The 21,576-nt window shown below is 42.4% G+C and overlaps 1 long non-coding RNA gene across 1 annotated transcript; it reads right to left on the bottom strand.

Annotated features, from left to right (window-relative positions):
* Nucleotides 1-1,853: 1,853 nt before the first annotated feature.
* On the bottom strand, nt 1,854-20,700 carry LOC130366981 (uncharacterized). Its single transcript, XR_008892025.1, has 4 exons — nt 20,606-20,700; nt 3,966-4,446; nt 2,097-2,209; nt 1,854-1,987 (listed from the first exon to the last, which is right to left on the bottom strand). It is a non-coding gene; the product is annotated as an uncharacterized LOC130366981 (long non-coding RNA).
* Nucleotides 20,701-21,576: the final 876 nt, after the last annotated feature.

Here is a 21,576-nt window from a genome sequence, read left to right as displayed (position 1 = left end):
AATGGAAAAGAATTTAGGAAAACTAGAAGAATGGTCAGAACTGAAATTTAATGTGGACAAGTGCAAGATAATGCACCTGGAGCGTAAAAACCCTGGGGCAGAATATAGAATATTTGACACAGCCCTGACCTCAGTATCTGAGGAGAGGGATTTAGGAGTAATTATTTCAGAAGACTTAAAGGTAGGAAGACAATGTAATAGAGCAGCAGGAAACGTTAGCAGAATGCTTGGATGTATAGGGAGAATTTTAAGCAGTAGAAAGAGAGAAGTGCTCATGCTGCTGTACAGAACACTGGTGAGACCTCATTTGGAGTAGTGTGCGCAGTACTGGAGGCCGCATCTCCAGAAGGATTTAGATACTCTAGAGAGAGTTCAGAGAAGAGCTACTAAACTAGTACATGGATTGCAGGATAAAACTTACCAGGAAAGGTTAAAGGACCTTAACATGTATAGCTTGGAAGAAAGAAGAGACAGAGGTGATATGATAGAGACTTTTAAATACATAAAGGGAATCAACAGGGTAAAGGAGGAAAGCATATTTAAAGGGGTACTCCCCGGTGGAAAACTTTTTTTTTTTTTTTAAATCAACTGGTACCAGAAAGTTAAACAGACATGTAAATTACTTCTATTAAAAAATCTTAATCCTTCCAGTACTTATTAGCTGCTGAATACTACAGAGGAAATTATTTTATTTTTGAAACACAGTGCTCTCTTCTGACATCACGAGCACAGTGTTCTCTGCTGACATCTCTGTCCATTTTAGAAACTGTCCAGAGCAGCATATGTTTGCTATTGGAATTTTATCCTTCTCTGGACAGTTCTTAAAATGGACAGAGATGTCAGCAGAGAGCACTGTGCTCATGATTCAGCAAAGAGCTCTGTGTTCCAAAAAGAAAAGAATTTCCTCTTTAGTATTCAGCAGCTAATAAGTACTGAAAGGATTAAGATTTTTTAATAGAAGTAATTTACAAATCTGTTTAACTTTCTCAAACCAGTTGATTAAAAAAAAAAAAAAGTTTTCCACCGGAGTACCCCTTTAAAAGAAGGAAAACTACCACAAGATGACATAGTTTTAAATTAGAGGGGCGAAGGTCCTCAGTATCTGAGGAGAGGGATTTAGGAGTAATTATTTCAGAAGAATTAAAGGTAGGAAGATAATGTAATAGAGCAGCAGGAAACGTTAGCAGAATGCTTGGATGTATAGGTAGAGGTATAAGCAGTAGAAAGAGAGAATTGCTCATGTCGCTGTACAGAACACTGGTGAGACCTCACTCTGAATATTGTGCGCAATACTGAAGGCCATATCTCCAGAAGGATATAGATATTCTAGAAAGAGTTCAGAGAAGAGCTACTAAATTACTACATTGATTGCAGGATAAAACTTACCAGGAAAGGTTTAAGGACCTTAACATGTATAGCTTGGAAGAAAGAAGAGACAGAGGGAATATGATAGAGACTTTTTAATACATAAAGGGAATCAACACGGTACAGGAGGAGAGCATATTTAAAAGAAGAAAAACTACCACAAGAGTTTTAAATTAGAGGGGCAAAGGTTTAAAAGTAATATCAGGAAGTATTACTTTACTTAGAGAGTAGTGGATGCATGGAATAGCCTTCCTGCAGAAGTGGTTGCTGCAAATACAGTGAAGGAGTTTAAACATGCATGGGATAAGCATAAGGCTATCCTTCATATAAGATAGGGCCAGGGACTAGTCATAGTATTCAGATTATTGGGCAGACTAGATGGGCCAAATGGTTCTTATCTGCTGACACATTCTGTTACTATGTTTCAATTAAAAAGTCACACAATGCCGGGTCCAGCTAGAGGAAAGAAAAAATCTTACCGCTTTGCTGCCATCACTATGTCTGATAGAGGTATATAAGGCCTCGACATCACAAGTTGCCAATATAATTTCTGATTCCAATTGGAGGTGGTCTAGTTTCCGCAATACATCATTTGTGTCTTTTAAAGAGGAGGGTAGCGTCTCTACAAAAGATGAAAGATGGTGATCAATAGAGCAGCACAGTGATTTGCATAGATTACCCCATCCTGAGACTATGGGTCTACCGGGTGGACAAACTTCGTTTTTATGCACCTTGAGGAGTAGGTAGATAGATACCATGGTTGGTTCGGATGGTAATAACATCTCCTTTTCTTTAGATGACAAGACCCCTTGTTCTACTGCTTCTTGTAGGATGTCATGTAGCTCTGTGCCAAAAGAAATAGTGGAGTAATATGTAAGTTTCCTATAACAGTCTGCTTGTTTCAACTGTCAAAACATTTCCCTTTCATACATTTTCAAAGGCCACAGAACCGCAATGCCACCCTTGTCGGATGGTTTGATGATAACATCCTTTAGAGATTGTATCTCATCTTAGGTATCTTATGAAACTACTCAGATACCAATTTCACAAATAGATGAATCCAAAAATGTTTGGATTTAGGAATAAGAGACTTAGGAAACGTACCTCTTTTTTCAGGTTCTTGATCAAGTAACTCCACAAGAGAGCACACAGCCGCCTGGTCAGTCCTAGTAGAAAGGTTAGGATGTGAGACAACTGAGTTTTCATTAAATCTATATATATATATATATATATATATATATATATATATTTAAAACTCAACGTGTGTATGTATGTATGTATGTTTGTATGTGTGTATGTTCCACAAAAACTTTCAAACGGCTAAAGATATTAACATGAAACTTGGCACACATGTTACTTATATGTCAACAACAAACATAGGTTAGGTAATTTTACCCTTACTCATCCCCATTTGCCAGGGGCGGGGCTTATGTTTAAAGTCCCATGCAAGTCTATGGGAAATACGGCTGGAGATATTTCAATAATACTTGGTCACATGTTACTTTTATGTCCACTTAAAATATAGGATAGTTAATTTAACCCTTAACTACCCCCATTTGTGAGGGTCGTTTTTTTTTTTTTTTTTAAAGTCCCATGCAAATCAATGGGAAATGTATGTTCCCATATAATTTTCGTACGGCTGGATCTATTTCAATACCTGGTACACATATTACGGGTTGGGATATGAGGTCGGGATGGGAGGTCGGGATGGGAGGTCGGGATAGGAGGTCGGGATAGGAGGACAGGATAGGAGGACGGGATAGGAGGTCAAGATAGGAGGTAGAGATATGAGGACGGGAAAGGAGGTCGGGATAGGAGGACGGGATAGGAGGTCAGGATAGGAGGTCGAGATAGGAGGATGGGATAGTAGGTCGAGATAGGAGGTCGAGATATGAGAATGGGAAAGGAGGACGGGATAGGAGGTCGGGATAGGAGGTCGGGATAGGAGGACTGGATAGGAGGACAGGATAGGAGAACGGGATAGGAGGTCGAGATAGGAGGTCAGGATAGGAGGTCGAAATAGGAGGACGGGATAGGAGGACGGGATAGGAGGATGGGATAGGAGGTCGAGATAGATGGACTGGAAAGGGGGACGGGATAGGAGGTCGAGATAGGAGATCGAGATAGGAGGACGAGATAGATGGACAGGATAGGAGGACGGGATAGGAGGTCGGGATAGGAGGTCAGGATAAGGGGGAGGTCAGGATAGGAGGTCGAGATAGGAGGATGGGATAGGAGGACGGAATAGGAGGTCGGGATAGATGGACGGGATAGGAGGTCGGGATAGGAGGTCGAGATAGGAAGTCGAGATAGGAGGGCGGGATAGGAGGACGAGATAGGAGGTCGGGATATGAAGTCAAAAGCTTACTCCTTTTTTTATTTTCTTCCCCAACAAGGATTAGGAAAGAAAAACCGAGCAACGCCAGGTACTCAGCTAGTATTTTCTTAAAAGCTAGTTTGCGAGCAAACAATTACAGATCTTTTATAGCTGTAAACTGATCAAATTTCGCTGTAGGGCAAAATGTAAGACCTAGACTTAAAACTTCAGTTTGTATATCAGTGGGTATGTAATTAGTAAGGTTGATCACTTTTTTACTCACCTGGTTTTGATCTCTTTGACTGGAATGGCGTAGTTTCGGAGTATATCTTGTTGTATTACCATACGTAAACTTCCTTTTTCTGTTATAATTATGTCTATTGGTAGAGGATGCCGTGGAGTCAGCACTTGTGGATGCTACTGATGATATGGAAAGTGACCGTTTCAATGTATTGTTGTTTTTATTCTGCTTTCATCGATATACTCTTTTTGATTTGTGCATCAATCGAGTCCAGTTGGTACTTTTTACTATACGTATTCTGGATTTCTTTTTCCCAGGTGTTGAGGTTGTCATCAAGCTCTTTGTTAAAGGTATCTACCTCCGCTTTGGAGCAATCTCTTGTGAGGGTAGCCTGGGTTTCCTCCACTTCACGTTCTAGTGTCTCTAGCAACTGGCTATTTATTATGTGTAATTAGAAGTTCTAAGAATGTCTGTGAGCATTTGTTGCAAGCTTCCTCCCACTTGGTTTTAAGATCCATGTCTTCTATGGGAAAAGAAGGAAAGACTTGACAGTCAGGACAGTGGTTCCAGGTATAAGAAAGATCCAAAGCTTTCCCCCTATATCCTGCTACATCAATTATATGTTTTACTCTGAGATTAATTTTTATATACATTGACTATGTATTTTATTCCATCTATTATGTATACTTTTTTGACTTTTGATAAAATTATATATTTTTAATATATTGACTTCTATTTTATTATTTTTTATTGGGGTACATAGTGTTACGCCTTGGCATGAAAATCAGTATGCCTAAAACTTTTCCATATACAGGGATGTATGAGGACTCACTTATTGTGCCATGAAAGGTAGTTTTTAGATTTACCATTTTTGTCTTTATGGTATTTTTTGAGCATGTTTTCTAAATCTTTATGATATATAAAGTGACCAAAAATCATCAATTCTGGCAATTTTTTTTATGTTTACACCATTGACCGTGCACTTTATTTAATTAAAGATACATTTTAATAGTTCTGACATTTACGCATGCGGCGACACCATATATGAACTGATCAGACACCACAATTTTGCTACGGTGGACCTGGTCAGCTCAGAGTGCGTTTTAGATACAATGTCCATTCTACAGGTATAAAAAACAAATAAACCTGTACTCACCTCCAGTGCTCCTGCTGTGCCCTGCTCTGGTCCCCAGGTGCAATCCTCTTCCTGAGCTGCAGTGGGACGCTTGGGCCGGAGTGACATCGGGCCCCAGTTTGTCATGCTGTTGCTTAGCTTGCCGAGGCGGGACATAACTAAGGTCAGTGGTTGGCTCAACAGCAGTATGACACACTGGGCCAAGATGTCACTACGGGCCTAAACTCCGGGCCAAAAACATACTACAGCTCAGGAAGAGTATTGCACCGGGGGAGTAGGGCAAGCGGGAGCGCTGGAGGTTAGTACAGGTTTTGTTTTTTTATATAATATAGTATGGGCATTCTTCTAATGCTTCCCTGTTACATTCTCATCCTGTATTATATTTCCAGAGCTGTACTCACTATTCTACTGGTAAGGTCACTGTGTACATACATTACATTACTTATCTTGTACTGATCCTAAGTTATATCATGTGTTATACTCCAGAGCTGCACTCACTATTCTGCTGGTGAGGTCACTGTGTCCATACATTACTTATCCTGTACTGATCCTGAGGTATATGCTGTATTATATTCCAGAGCTGCACCCACTATTCTGCTGGTGAGGTCACTGTGTCCATACATTACTTATCCTGTACTGATCCTGAGTTATATCCTGCATTATACTGCAGAACCACTGTTTTTTTTTTTTTTTTTTTTAATGGAAGGGTGCAATTGCTGAGCTTGCCTCGAGCGCAAAATGAGCTAGCTACAGCGCTGCATAGTGCAGGCAGGCAGTAGGTACAGTGCAGTCAGGTACATAGTGCTGGTAGGTAGATATGTTGGGTAGGTAGGGAAAAAGGTATATAGGGCAGATAGGTAGGGACATATATAATGTAGTAAGGCAGGTATATAAGGAAAATAGGGAGGTTTATAGGGCAGGTGGGGAGGGGGTATATTGGACAGGTAGGCAGCATGCAGGAAGGTATAAAGGGCAGGTAGGAAGTGAGGCATATAGTTTAACAAGGTAGGTATATAGTGCAAGATGGGAGGTATATAGGGCAGCTAAGTAGGTATAGGGAAGGTAGGTAGCCATTCAGGGCACACAACACCCCTCCCCCTAAATACAAATCCCACTCACCTTACCTTTGCCCTGTGTATGTGTGAATGCACCCTTAAGGTTTTGATAATTTGAGAAGATATCTTTTCAATTACTAGATCCCTATTGTTATAACATTTTAACAGTATATCAGAGAGTCTTAGTAAACAAATCATTAGTAATATTTTATTTGCAATTATTAACCTCTAAAAGACGCAGGGCATACCTGTACACCCTTCGCCCAGTCCCGGTATTTAACGTGGGGTCACGCCGTACTGTCATACTGGGTCAGTCCAGATGGCTAATGACAGCTGGAACCCTGGGCTAATAGCATGTGATTGTTGTGCCGCGCTATTAACCCTTTAGACGCAGCATTCAAAGTTGATCGCCGTGTCTAAAATGAAAGTAAATGCTTCCCCGCAGCTCAGTCGGGCTGATCGGGACCATCGCTGTGAAATCGCAATGTCCCAATCCGCTAGAACGCGAGCGGAGGTCCCCTTACCTGCCTCAATCGCGTCCGATAGGCGATTGAATGCTCCAAGCCTGAAAGGCTTGAGCAATCAACCGCCAATAACACTGATCTTTGGCGTGTCAATGCACGGCAATGATCTGTGTATGAGATCGGCTTGTGCAGTGCAATAGATCATTTAACCCCTTCCCTAATAAAAGCAAGAATCACCCACCTTTTCCCATCAAGGCGCAAAATATGAGCCCTCAGACCGGCCTCTACACGGAAAAATAAGAACGTTATAGGGGTCAGAAGATGACAATTTTAAACATATAAATTTTCCTGCATGTAGTTATGATTTTTTTTTAGAAGTAATACAAAATCAAACCTATATAAGTAGGGTATCATTTTTATCGTATGAACCTACAGAATAAAGATAAGATGTAATTTTTAGCGAAAAATCCACTGTGTAGAAACGGAAGCCCCCAAAATTTACAAAATGGCATTTTTTCTTCAATTTTGTCTAACAATGATTTTTTTTCCCGCTTCGTTGTGGATATTTTGGTAAAATGACTAATGTCACTGCAAAGTAGAATTGGTGGCACAAACAATAAGCCATAATATGGAATTTTAGGTGCAAAATTCAAAGCGTTATGATTTTTAGAAGGTTATGAGGAAAAAATGAAAATGCAAAAACGGAAAAACCCTGCGTCCTTAAGGGTTTAATAATGCAATTTTTTTTAATTAATGTGAGAATGATGCTATTTCTTGACTGTACCCAGTGAAGAGCTGCCATGTTCTACCCTTCTGCTATCTTCTAACCCTTTTATTACCTTAGCTAGTCTTATAGAAACATAATTTTCAGATACATATAACACAGTAGAAGAAGATGGAGCCCATATACACACTTAGTAAAATAGAGATACCCTCAGTAAAACACTTAATTTAATAAAATATGACAACCAATCACTTACAACACCTTTCGTTGCTTCAAAACCGTTTAAAAAAAATTATTACAATTTTTCTGATCTTTTGCTTGGACATTTTCCAATTCTTTTTCAAGTGTTTTACTTGATAACAAAAAATGTCTTATACAAACAATTTATTTTAGGTCTTTCTCAACCTCTTGTCACTAGGTAGGAAACACCCTGCATTACTTAACTGGGAAAAATCTTAGAATTTCATGACAATCAAAATATTTATATTTTTCATAATCTGTAGATAAAGAATATGGTAAATGTATAAGCATGAATGAAGCTTTCTTCTTCTTTGTTATTACCTTTCCTAACTTCTACTTTGAGTATCATAGTCATCTCCTAAAAGCTACTGTACATTAAACCTAATATTTGTCAGTACACTATAACCCCTTATATGAGCTGTAGTGTGACGTTTTAAGCAGACAAGCCTTGTCTTTTTCTCGGGCCAAAAACTACTTTTTAAGGCTAACCAAATGCAGTAAACAAAAGTACAGTTTAGTATTACACTATATCAGAGCCCTTATTCCTACAATCTCTCAAGAACCGTCTTTTCATTATAGACACCAACTCTGCTATCCACAACTAGGTTTCCAGGTGAAGGACTTCCTTTTGAACTATTCAATACCAGAATACCGCAAAACAAAAAAAAAGCTGGATAGCCTTACAAATATAATTTTTACTGGATATTGTGTGGGGTTGTTATAATGTATAGTGCCCTAAAAGCAGTTGAAGATGAGAAAACAGAACGATTTTAATCCTAAAAAACATAATTGAATGTGGTTCGACTGCAATACTAGACACAGTCCACAAAAGTGCTGTAAAATTCATCCTACAAACCATGTTATGTTTATTGTAAGACCTTTTGTCCGTGCTTGTGTTCTGAAGTGACATAGTTTTCCTTCCATGTCAAATGGCTTAAGCTGCCAAATTGGAGAGATTGAGTAATTTACAGAATGTGTAGCCTGTTTACCAAAGGAAATACTTCTTTGTAGGAGCATTGTTCTCTGTCAGTTGAAGATCATTAAGTTTTTCTATTTATGAAATGTAACCAATAACCATTTTAACATCTGTTGCTTTATTGTTTATAGAACATGAACAAATAAGATTATCAAAAAAAAGTTCCTCATTGTAATCATAAAATAGATATTGCCATGGAATTATAGGTTGCTTGACAGAATTGGGCACTTAAAAACTAGATAATAGACACATCTAAATTAAATCACTGAATGAAGCTAATTTGAAATGTATATTTTGTGTATGTCAATTAATAACCAAATAATGTAGAAAAAAATAGCTAAAGGTAAGAACTAGTGTTGAGCGAACCAACCCTGGATTCAGTTTGAACTTTGCAAAAAAACTCAGTGCTGCCAAATGCCATACAGTCTCTCAAGCATAGGTGGTGCTTACTGCCTTGGGCTTTTCATGCCAGAAGCAGAAACCTTCTTCTGCTGGCTGGGAAACCCTGTGGCAGTAGGCACAGAAGGGATAAGCGAATCGAATCTGACGAATCCGAATTCGATACGAATTTCATGAAAAATTTGATCAGTAACGAATCAGAATATCGCTGCAATTGGATAAAACGGATCACTTCATTAAACTCCATTTATTGCGGTCCAGGCTCCAGGGCATCTAAAATGGCGGTTCCACATGTGAGGACATGGGCAAGGAACTCTGGGAAAGGTGGGAAGGTGGGTAGGCGGGATCACCCTGAATCACATGCAGCATGCAGCCAATCAGCAGCCCTGTGATGTCACAGCCCTATATAACCTATATACCTGTTGGAATTCCACCCTCCATGTGTTGGACCTGATCCAAGCAGATAGGGGGACTCCCCTGTGTAACTTCAATGTCAACCAGTGGCAGCTCATACGTGACACCTGCCGTTTGCTCAGGCCCTTTGAGGAAGCCACATTATTAGTCATTCGCCAGGATTATGGGATGAACGACGTCATTCCACTGCTTCATTTCCTACAAAAGATGGTGGAAATGATGGTTGGTCAGGGCACTGGAGACGTGGCACCTACATCTCATGGTGACATGAGGGCAGAACTGGAAGAGAAGGAGGGGGACAGTGGAGCACAGGCAAGATATTGCGAAATGGTTGGTTTTTATAGTCATCTGACAGGAGAGGAGGAGCAGGAGCAGCCAGAGGAGCTAGAGGGTGATGAGGAAGACGAGACCGATGGACCCAGACACACCGAGGCAGTATGCAGTGGAGATGGAGGCAGGTAGTCCCTCTGAGTCACTTGCACAAATGGCACGATGCATGCTCACTTGCTTGCGTAGTGACCTCCAAATTGTCACCATTCAGCAGCGGGATGAATTTTGGCTCTCCACCTTATTGGATCCTCACTGCGGGCACAAAATGGGGGCCTTTTTTACACCCACTGAGAGGGAGGACAAACTGACCTACTACAGAGACATCCTACGTAGTCAGTTGGACGATGCGCCATCTGCGCCATCATCCATCCTCTCGCAGGTCTGACTCGGGGGCCCTCTGCGCTCACGTTCCACTGCCATGGCTGCTAGGAAGGGGTGGCAGGAGCAGTACCAGCTCCATCAGTAGCAGCCTGAGTCTACAGTTACTGATGAGTAGCTTTCTTCACCTGCATAGTGAAGCAACTCATCAGCAGCAGGTAGACCTGGAGCAGGACCTGAACCAGAAGGTGGTGGCATACTTTGACATGACCCTGCCAGCACACTTTGAAAATCTGCTGGACTTCTGGGCAGCCAAACTTGATTTGTGCCCACAACTAGCAGAGTTTGCCCAGGAAAAACTGTCCTGCCCCGCCAGTAGTGTGTTATCAGAGCGGGTGTTTAGTGCGGCGGGGGGCCATAGTAACCCCAAGGAGAACTTGTCTGTCCACCAAAAATGTGGAGAGACTGAACTTTGTCAAGATGAATCAGGCATGGATCAGCCAGGATTTCCACCCACCAATGCCTGATGCATCAGAGTAGATTGAACATAGTGCCACACCAACACTTCACAAATATGGATACAGATAAAATATTTAAATATGCTGCTCCCCAGTTACAGAAAATCCTCGGCATCAGACCACAAGTATTGAGGATATGCATGATCTAAAACGTAATTTTTCTTAAGATAAAATATATGGACCCAAATTTTTTTGAAATCTAACAAAAGGAAAGGTGCGCAAAAAACACCATATGCCACCTAAACCACCAAGTATTGATATGATGCAAAGACATCTAAAAGGTGGAAGGGAACAATGTATGGTCCATTGTAACCGGTAGGGGTAAAAACGTCTCCTGTAAGGCCCTACTCTCGCACTATTAATTCCCTTCTTGGCAAGTGTTACTTGCCCTAAAAAGGGCAGCCCCACACAGGAACCTCTCCCTATTTCTACCTGAAAACACTGCCATTTCCCCGAGAATTAAAAGGGTGAGAGTAGGGCCTTACAGAAATTTTTACCCCCACCTGCTACAATGAACAATACGTTGTTCCCTTCCACCTTTTGGAGGCAAGTGTTACTCGTCCTAAAAAGGGGGGGGGCCCACACAGGAACTGCTCCCTATTTCCAACAAAAAACCCTTGGAAATGGCAGTGTTTTTAGGTGGAAATAGGGAGAGGTTCCTGTATGGGGCCACCCTTTTTAGAGTGATTAACACTTACCAAAAAGGGAATTAATAGTGCGAGAGTAGGGCCTTACAGGGGAAGTTTTTACCCCCACCTGTTACAATGGACCATACGTTGTTCCCTTCCACCTTTTAAGATGTTTGCATCACATTATTACTTGATGATGTAGGTGGCACATGGTGTTTTTTGCACACCTTTCCTTTTGTTAGATTTCAAAAAAAAATTGTCTCCATATATTTTATCCTTAGAATAATGAAAAAAAATAAGCTTTACATAATGCATATCTTCTGCCTACCTGCCTAGCTACTATTTTGATCTTGCCACCCGCCTGATGCCACACATCTGAGGCCAAGTGCTCCATCTTTCACCCACCTTCGTCACCTGGTACTGGTATTGCCACCCAATGCCCCACTGTCACCGGGTCACTTTCAGGACTCCTAATGCTGCTGATGCCACCTCCATGCTGTGTCATTCTGCCACCATATGTTCTCCACATGCTGATGCCACCTCCAGGCTGTGTCATTCTGCCACTACATGGTCTCCTCATGCTTCCGCCACTTCCAGGCTGTGTCACTCTGCCACTGTATGGTCTCCTCATGCTGCTGCCACCTCCAGGCTGTCATTCTGCCACCTTATGTTCTCCTCATGCTGATGCCACCTCCAGTATGTGTCATTCTGCCACCATATGTACACTTCTTGCTGATGCCATCTCCAGGCTGTGTCATTCAGCCACTATATGGTCTCCTCATGCCTCTGCCCCCTCCAGGCTGTGTCATTCTGCCACTATATGGTCTCCTCTTGCTGCCGCCAACTCCAGGCTGTGACATTCTGCCACATTATGGTCTCCTCATGCTGCTGTCCCCTCCGGGCTGTGTCATTGTGCCACCATGTGGTCTCCTCTAGCTGCTGGCACATTAAATAAAACTTTTTATGTCAATCTATTTAAAATCTTCAATTTAAATAAAAAAAAATATCTTTGATCTTTTCAATTGTGAGGCCCTATGGTCGCGTCAGGCTGCAGCCACCTCCAGGCTGTGTCATACTGCCACTATATGGTCTCCTTTTGCTGCCGCCAACTTCAGGCTGTGCCATTCTGCCACATTATGGTTTCCTTATGCTGCTGCCACCTCCAGGCTGTGTCATTGTGCCACCATGTGGTCTCCTCATGCTGCTGGCACATTAAATAAAACTTGCTATGTTAATTTATTTGAAATCTTCAATTTAAAAAATATATATATCTTTAATCTTTTCAATTGTGAAGCCCTATGGTCTCGTCAGGCTGCTGCCACCTCTAGGCTCTGTGATTGTGCCACCAGGTGATCTCCTTGTTATATTGGGTTTTGTGGTCATACAGTATTAGTTCAAAGTAAACACTTCGTGCACCCGGGACATTAAACTTGTGAATCTAATCAAAATCTTCAATTTAAATTTAAAAAAATCTCTTCAATACTTTAAATTGTGAGGTCCTATGGTCGTCGTCACATATTACCTCTGGATTACCACAAGAATCCAATGAAACAGGTTGGAGCAATAACAATGAACCATAACTGATTAAATGCAACATTCGCAGTATCACAGTCGGGGGAGGGGGTGCTGAGAGGCAGGGGCTGGAACAGGTGGTAGCTCGCCTCACGGTGGGCCGCCAGCTTGATTTTAATATACAAGTACAAGCTTTTTCACTGCAGCAATTTATAGCAGTATGCGCCCACTTATCCAATGGCGCATAAGCTGAATGAGCTCCTGTCCAAGTTGCAGGGGTTAGCATCTTTCTCTTCAAGGAACAAATGATGGCTTGCATCTTTCTCTCAAAGGAACTAATTTACTCAGTGAACAATTCCAAGACTTTGTTAAGGAGTATTTAAACTAGGAAGGGGGGGGGGGGAAAGTGAAAATCCATGAGTCCAATTGCCCCCCGAAACAATGCCAGAACATGTCAGTAGCACAGAGGGTAAGAAATGACAAGCTCAGAGTCCTGTCTACAAATGCCCGCAGTTTAGGTAATAAAATCAATGAACTTGGGTCAATAATGGTATCTGAAAATGTAGATTTAGTGTCTGTTACTGAGACATGGTTTAATGAAAGTAATGACTGGGATACCTATGCATACCAGGATACTTTTTATACAGAAGAGACAGAGAAGGCAAGAAAGGAGGAGGAGTGGCCCTATATGAGAAAGATAGCATAAAATCTAACCTAATACAAGTGAGGCAAACATAGAGTCAGTTTGGGTTACATTGCAGTTTGGTAATAAGACAGTAACTCGTGTAGGTGTGATATATAGACCACATGGCCAAGTTAAATAATTAGATGATCTACTAGTGGAAGAAATAGCTAAAATGACAATGAAAGGAGAAGTTATCATTATGGGAGACTTAAATCTTCCAGATATAAACTGGAAAACCAAAATAGCTAGTTCTGCCAGGAGTACAGATATTCTAAATTCCCTACTGGGATTATCCCTACAACAAGTGGTTGAGGAGCCAACCCTGAGGGAGGCCATTTTGGATTTGGTATTCACAAATGGGGATTTGGTATATGATGTTATTGTAGGTGAAAGCTTGGGATCTAGTGATCACCAGTCAGTGTGGCTTAATATAAGAACAGTGAAGGAGTCACACCACACAAAAACAAAAGTTTTAGATTTTAGAAAAAAAGACTTTTCATAAATAAGTCCCTGTCAGACTGGAACGGATTACATGAATTCCAGGAGAAATGGGACTACTTAAAAGATGCATTATTGAATGCAATAGAAAACTGCATTAGACTTGTCAGTAAAAGCAGGAAAAGGAAGAGACCACTGTGGTACTCAGCAGAAGTGGCCAAAATCATAAAACTAAAAAACTAAAAGCTAGCATTTAGTAATTATAAAACAACCCAGAGCAATGAAGATAGGGAAATCTACAAGACTAGGCAGAAAGAGGCCAAGCAAGTTATAAGAACTTCTAAAGCGCAGGCAGAAGAAAACCTAGCTCAGTCTATAAAATAAAGGGGATAAGACATTCTTCAGATATATAAATGAAAAAAAGAAATTAAAACAAGGTATAACGAAGTTAAAAACAAAGGAAGGAAGGTATGTAGAAGAGAATAAAGGGCTAGCCGACTGCCTTAATGAATACTTCTGTTCAGTTTTTACAGATGAAAAAGGACCTCCATTGGGGAGGAAGACCAATGAATTGTTTGATGTATGTGTCTTTACAGAGGAAGAGGTTCTACGTTTGCTGTCTAAAGTGAAGACAAATAAGTCACAGGGGCCTGATGGGATACATCCAAAATTATTAAAAGAGCTTAGTGGTGAGCTAGCAAAACCGTTAACAGATTTATTTAACCAATCACTGGTAACTGGAGTTGCCCCGGAAGACTGGAAATTAGCAAATGTTGTGCCCATTCACAAGAAAGGTAGTAGGGAGGAATCAGGCAACTATAGGCCAGTAAGTCTGACATCAATTGTGGGGAAATTAATGGAAACCCCACTAAAGGATAGGATTGTGGAACATCTAAAATCCCATGGATTGCAAGATTAAAAACAACATGGGTTTACTTCAGGGAGATCATGTCAAACAAATCTTATTGATTTTTTTGACTGGGTGACTAAAATAATAGATGGCGGAGGGGCAGTAGACATTGCATATCTAGATTTTAGTAAGGCTTTTGACATTGTCCCACATAGAAGACTTATCAATAAACTACAGTCATTGAGCTTGGACTCACATATTGTTGAGTGGATTAGACAGTGGATGAATGACAGACAACAGAGGGTTGTAGTCAATGGAGTATATTCAGAGCAAGGTCTTGTTACCAGTGGGGTACCTCAAGGATCTGTACTGGGACCAATATTGTTGAATATCTTCATTAGTGATATCGCAAAAGGTCTCGATGGTAAGGTGTGTCTTTTTGCTGATCACAGAAAGATATGTAACAGGGTTGATGTTCCTGGAGTGATATGCCAAATGGAAAAGAATTTAGGAAAACTAGAATGGTCAGAACTCTGGCAACTGCAATTTAATGTGGAAAAGTACAAGATAATGCTCCTGGGGCGTAAAAACCCTCAGGCAGAATATACAAGGTGGGCCATTTATATGGATACACCTTAATAAAATGGGAATGGTTGGTGATATTAACTTCCTGTTTGTGGCACATTAGTATATGTGAGGGGGGACATTTTTCAAGATGGGTGGTGACCATGGCGGCCATTTTGAAGTTGGCCATTTTGAATCCAACTTTTGTTTTTTCAATAGGAAGAGGGTCATGTGACCCATCAAACATATTGGGAATTTCACAAGTAAAACATTGATGTGCTTGGTTTTAGCGTAACTTTATTCTTTCATGAATAATTTACAAGTTTCTGACCACTTATAAAATGTGTTCCATGTGCTGCCCATTGTGTTGGATTGTCAATGCAACCCTCTTCTCCCACTGTTCACACACTGATAGCAACACCGCAGTAGAAATGCTAGAACAGGCTTCCAGTATCCGTAGTTTCAGGTGCTGCACATCTCACATCTTCACAGCATAGACAATTGCCTTCAGATGACCCCAAAGATAAAAGTCTAAGGGGGTCAGAACGGGAGACATTGGGGGCCATTCAACTGGCCCACGATGACCAATCCACTCTCCAGGAAACTGTTCATCTAGGAATGCTCTGACCTGACACCCATAATGTGGTGGTGCACCATCTTGCTGGAAAAACTCAGGGAACGTGCCAGCTTCAGTGCATAAAGAGGGCCTACATGATGATGTGTTTCCCTCTTTATGCACTGAAGCTGGCACGTTCCCTGAGTTTTTCCAGCAAGATGGTGCACCACCACATTATGGGTGTCAGGTCCGAGCATTCCTAGATGAACAGTTTCCTGGAAAGTGGATTGGTCCCCGTGGGCCAGTTGAATGGCCCCCAAGGTCTCCCGATCTGACCCTCTTAGACTTTTATCTTTGGGGTCATCTGAAGGCAATTGTCTATACTGTGAAGATACGAGATGTGCAGCACCTGAAACTACGGATACTGGAAGCCTGTGCTAGCATTTCTCCTGTGGTGTTGCTATCAGTGTGTGAAGAGTGGGAGAAGAGGGTTGCATTGACAATCCAACACAATGGGCAGCACATTGAACACATTTTATAAGTGGTCAGAAACTTGTAAATAACTCATGAATGAATAAAGTTACGTTAAAACCAAGCACATCATTGTTTTTCTTGTGAAATTCCCTATAAGTTTGATGTGTTTGATGTGGATTTCTTTGAGGAGATTTCTCGCCATTGTCTCAGTGTGACTATACTCTTAAATTAAGGAATGAGATGGATTTGTTATTAATTTCTAAGGTAAAATGGAGACCAATCTTATTCAAAATTTTCACAAAAGCCACAAACACCTCCATACTTAAAGACCATGAGATAAAAAATATCATAATTTTATCTAACCCACAACAAAATCCCATCTGACCTTTGTACTTCTTCAGCTAGAAAAAACATAGTGTCCTCCCACCAGCCTAGGAAGTAATTATAATATGTAAATAAGGGCACGGCCGTCACACCACTTCCATAGGCTTGCATTGAGTGAGCGTGGCCGTGACGTCATGAGTGGGTCATGGCCATGACGTCACGAGCCTCCAGCGCTGCCCCCGTGCAGCAGGGAGATCGTGGGGGCACCCATCGGTGGGACCCCCACGATCAGACATCTTATTCCCTATCCTTTGGATAGGGGATAAGATGTCTAGGGGCGAAGTACCCCTTTAAGTGGTTAGAACATGTGACCGTCCTATGGGCTTGTCCATATATTTACATAAAGCTGACAGGTTTTTGTAGTGATAAGAAAGACAAAATCGTTCTTGGCCTATGTGATGAGCCACCCGATGCACTGGTATGTGTTTAGAAAGCACACATTCAAAAAGTAGAAGTGTGCTCCCTGTGATCTGAGAGAGAGAGAGCTGTGGCTGAAGACATACGTCCTGACCTTAAACTGAAACCTGAAACTATTGTTTGGGTCATGGAGAGCGTTGTGCCATGTGATTCTCATAAGCAAATGAGAAGGCAACAGAGGGAGTTAATGCATACTGAGAGTTACAGTTAGGGTAACTACAGTGATGGCTGGGGCCAGAAATCTCCACGAATAGAAGTGTTACATATGTAACATCCATGAAATTTCTGTGAGTGGGGCTGGTTAAAGGTGTATTCCAGGAATTTTTTTTATTTGACTATGCTACAGGGGCTGTAAAGTTACTGTAGTTCATAATATAGTGTCTGTACCTGTGTGTGACAATTTTCTCACAATTCTTCTGTGATTTTCACTCCAATATTTATTTTTAAAAGCATACAAGACCTCACTAGTCAGCTGATGACAGCGAGCCTGTCTGCTTCAATGGATGGAGCGATCGCTTGATGGGAGAGAGATCAATCTGCAACTAATGCAACAGCTGTAGGCACTCTGATTGAAAACCACAGTTCTTTTGAATGGATGCAGCCCATTTATGTTTCAATGGGTGGGGTGGCTGATGTGTGTGAGGGAGGAAAATGGAATTGTGGGATTTGTAGTCAAAAAAAGAAAAAAGTCAAACAGGAAATACCAGTTCACAAAAAGCTAGCCACAGTGTTATGGTAATCTCATGACATAGCCATTTAGCCCCAAGACAAGCGCAGATCCTTACTAAGCATGTCGATTACTGTCTGCCAGGTACGTACTAAAATCACCTTATGGTGGATAACCCCTTTAAGCACAGAGACTGTTCAGTATTTAGCCCTGAAGCAAGGCCCAACCAAGGGACTAGTGCTGAGACTAAGACATTGCACCTTTAGATCACGGGGGCAAAGTTAGAGACAGTATACTATTGTGTTCCTGAAACAAGGAACAGAGACTGAATAAGGTGAAGAAACATTGTTTGAAGAGTTCCGCCAACTATTATTGTTATCCAAGTGTGTGCCCCAAAGGGAGAATCGATAGGCATTGTATATGTTTATTGTGACAGCTGAGCATGAAGTGCCTACTCTAAAGAAAGTGTTCTAGTGTTTTCTAGCAATAAATTATGTCTGTCATATTATTTATCTGCCATGTCCTCCACTGGGCAGTAGCCGCTAGGTCCCCTAGCTATTATACCATCATGCTTTGTACGCTGAACATACTGGGGTTTACTGCAAGTCCACTACTTCTGTTAAACCCCTTCATCTTATATGAAAAAACAAAAAAAACACAAAATTATGACTATGTGTTAAAAATGTATCATAGTAACATTGTAAGATAGCAACATAGTTCATAAGGTTGAAAAAAGACCAGAGTCCATCAAGTTCAACCTATAACCCTAATGAGTCCCTACTGAGTTGATCCAGAGGAAGGCAAAAAACCTTCTTACTCGAGGTAAAAATTCCTCCGACTCCCGTCTATCAGAATAGATACCTGAATCAACCTTCTTTCCCTATAGATCTAGGATCCATAACCTGTAATGTTATTATTCAACAAAAAATGCATCCAGACCCCTTTTAAATTCTTTTACAGACCACCTTCTCCGGGAGAGAATTTCACAGTCTCACTGCTCTTAGAGTAAAGAACCCCCGTCTGTGCTGGTGTAGAAACCTTCTTTCCTCTAGACATAGAGGATGCCCCCTTGTTATAGATACAGTCCTGGGTATAAATAGATCATGGGAGAGATCTCTCTACCGTCCCCCTGCTATATTTATACATAGTTATTATGTCTCCCATAAGCCTTCTTTTTTCTAAACTAAATAACCCTAATTCTGATAATCTTTCTTTGTAAGGTAGTCCTCCCATTCCCCGTATCAATACCATTGTATATATATTTAGTGCACAGCAAACCAAAATATGCATTGAAATGCTGCCATATTACAGATAACTAAAACCAGCACATGGCCATATTATGGAACCATGTCAGTTTTCACATAAAAGAATGCCCTGGAAGGGATAGAATAGGACTGGAGGGGCACATGACAGGGGAATTATGCAGCAGGGATAGGGTTAAATGGAGTTGAGCGGGAAGCTGTTAGAGGAAAGGGAGGAGTTAAGAAGGGGGATATAGGGAAGGAATAGGAAGTTAGGGTCAGTCGGGACGCAGGAAGGAAAGTGTACCCGCCCGCCCGCCCTTGTTTATTGTCACGGCAGCGGTGGCAGGAGAGAGACCTGGAGGTACATGTGGATGGCATGGAGGTGAGGGGATACAGTGTGGAGGTGGGCTGGGAGCGGTTCCCAGCCCGATGGAGAAATTCTTCAAGGGGACATGGGTCCCAGGATGGTCGGGGGGCCTCACAAAACGGTGCTCCTGTGCAGGTGCTCACGGCTAGGAGTAAGGGAGGCCCCATTCTAGTTTGGGCTCGGTAACAGTGCCTTCAGGTCCTCCTCCTCATGTATTAGGGACATGTTAACTTATGTTAAATTATGTTTAAGGATGTTTATACAATGTATATGTATGATGTTCATACTATAGTTGCATTACAACGTTTTAATTGTGTTATTTAATAAAGGGGCTGCTGTGGCCTTGTTACCACCAACATTGTGTCTGTCGTGTTTAAGGTAAGGGGTTGTTATGGGGACAAAGGGGTTGGTGGGAGGTAGGTTACAGCAGCTATAATATCCCCTAGTCAAGAATGCCCTGGAAGGGATAGAATAGGACTGGAGGGGCACATGACAGGGGAATTATGCAGCAGGGATAGGGTTAAATGGAGTTGAGCGGGAAGCTGTTAGAGGAAAGGGAGGAGTTAAGAAGGGGGATATAGGGAAGGAATAGGAAGTTAGGGTCAGTCGGGACGCAGGAAGGAAAGTGTACCCGCCCGCCCGCCCTTGTTTATTGTCACGGCAGCGGTGGCAGGAGAGAGACCTGGAGGTACATGTGGATGGCATGGAGGTGAGGGGATACAGTGTGGAGGTGGGCTGGGAGCGGTTCCCAGCCCGATGGAGAAATTCTTCAAGGGGACATGGGTCCCAGGATGGTCGGGGGGCCTCACAAAACGGTGCTCCTGTGCAGGTGCTCACGGCTAGGAGTAAGGGAGGCCCCATTCTAGTTTGGGCTCGGTAACAGTGCCTTCAGGTCCTCCTCCTTATGTATTAGGGACATGTTAACTTATGTTAAATTATGTTTAAGGATGTTTATACAATGTTTATGTATGATGTTCATACTATAGTTGCATTACAACGTTTTAATTGTGTTATTTAATAAAGGGGCTGCTGTGGCCTTGTTACCACCAACATTGTGTCTGTCGTGTTTAAGGTAAGGGGTTGTTATGGGGACAAAGGGGTTGGTGGGAGGTAGGTTACAGCAGCTATAATATCCCCTAGTCAAGCATACATACCTACATACATAGGGGAGCACTTTCAAAGGTGAGCTTGTTGCCTCAGGCAGCACAACTCAGTGCCTGTAGGGGGCGGCATATTGATAACAATGTTGGTCATCCTTGCATTGAAAAGTGTCAGTTATCTGTAATAGGTTGTGAAATCACTTTGAGACTCCTCTTACTTACTGTAATAAAGTAGGAGTGCCATACCACAGGATCAGCACTGAATCGCGTCCTGTGTTAGTGGCTGCAGCTAGAAACACAGTCCCCACCCAGCCTCCTACAGTACTGAGAGCTTGTGGGACACAGCCAATTCTGCATGTAGCAGGGTTCACTGTGCATCCTTGAGCTGTGGGAAGAGCGGAACATACTATTTTTAGATTTATAAAAAAAATTATCAAGTTCAGGCAGAACCTAGAACACATCAGCCATGTTCTGTCACATATTAAAATATGGGTATATCATGGAAGTCTTTGTAAGAGAAAATACAGGGGGATTCAAAAAGGATGGTGCAAAACTTAAGACCTGTAGTTAAAGGGGTTGTACTATCTCATTGTTACGCCGAGCGCTCCGGGTTCCCGCTCCTCCCCGGAGCGCTCGCTACACTCTCGCTCCCGCAGCGCCCCGGTCAGATCCACTGACCGGGTGCGCTGCGATACCGCCTCCAGCCGGGATGCGGTTCGCGATGCGGGTGGCGCCCGCTCGCGATGCGCACCCCGGCTCCCGTACCTGACTCGCTCTCCGTCGGTCCTGTCCCGGCGCGCGCGGCCCCGCTCCCTAGGGCGCGCGCGCGCCGGGTCTCTGCGATTTAAAGGGCCACTGCGCCGCTGATTGGCGCAGTGGTTCTAATCAGTGTGTTCACCTGTGCACTCCCTATGTATACCTCACTTCCCCTGCACTCCCTCGCCGGATCTTGTTGCCATTGTGCCAGTGAAAGCGTTTCCTTGTGTGTTCCTAGCCTGTGTTCCAGACCTCCTGCCGTTGCCCCTGACTACGATCCTTGCTGCCTGCCCCGACCTTCTGCTACGTCCGACCTTGCTTCTGCCTACTCCCTTGTACCGCGCCTATCTTCAGCAGTCAGAGAGGTTGAGCCGTTGCTAGTGGATACGACCTGGTCACTACCGCCGCAGCAAGACCATCCCGCTTTGCGGCGGGCT

The sequence above is a fragment of the Hyla sarda genome, chromosome 4 (assembly GCF_029499605.1).
Source record: "Hyla sarda isolate aHylSar1 chromosome 4, aHylSar1.hap1, whole genome shotgun sequence".
Classification (NCBI taxonomy): Eukaryota; Metazoa; Chordata; class Amphibia; order Anura; family Hylidae; genus Hyla; species Hyla sarda.
Note: the sequence above shows the minus strand (reverse complement) of the source record. Positions and strands in the feature narration are given on the sequence as shown.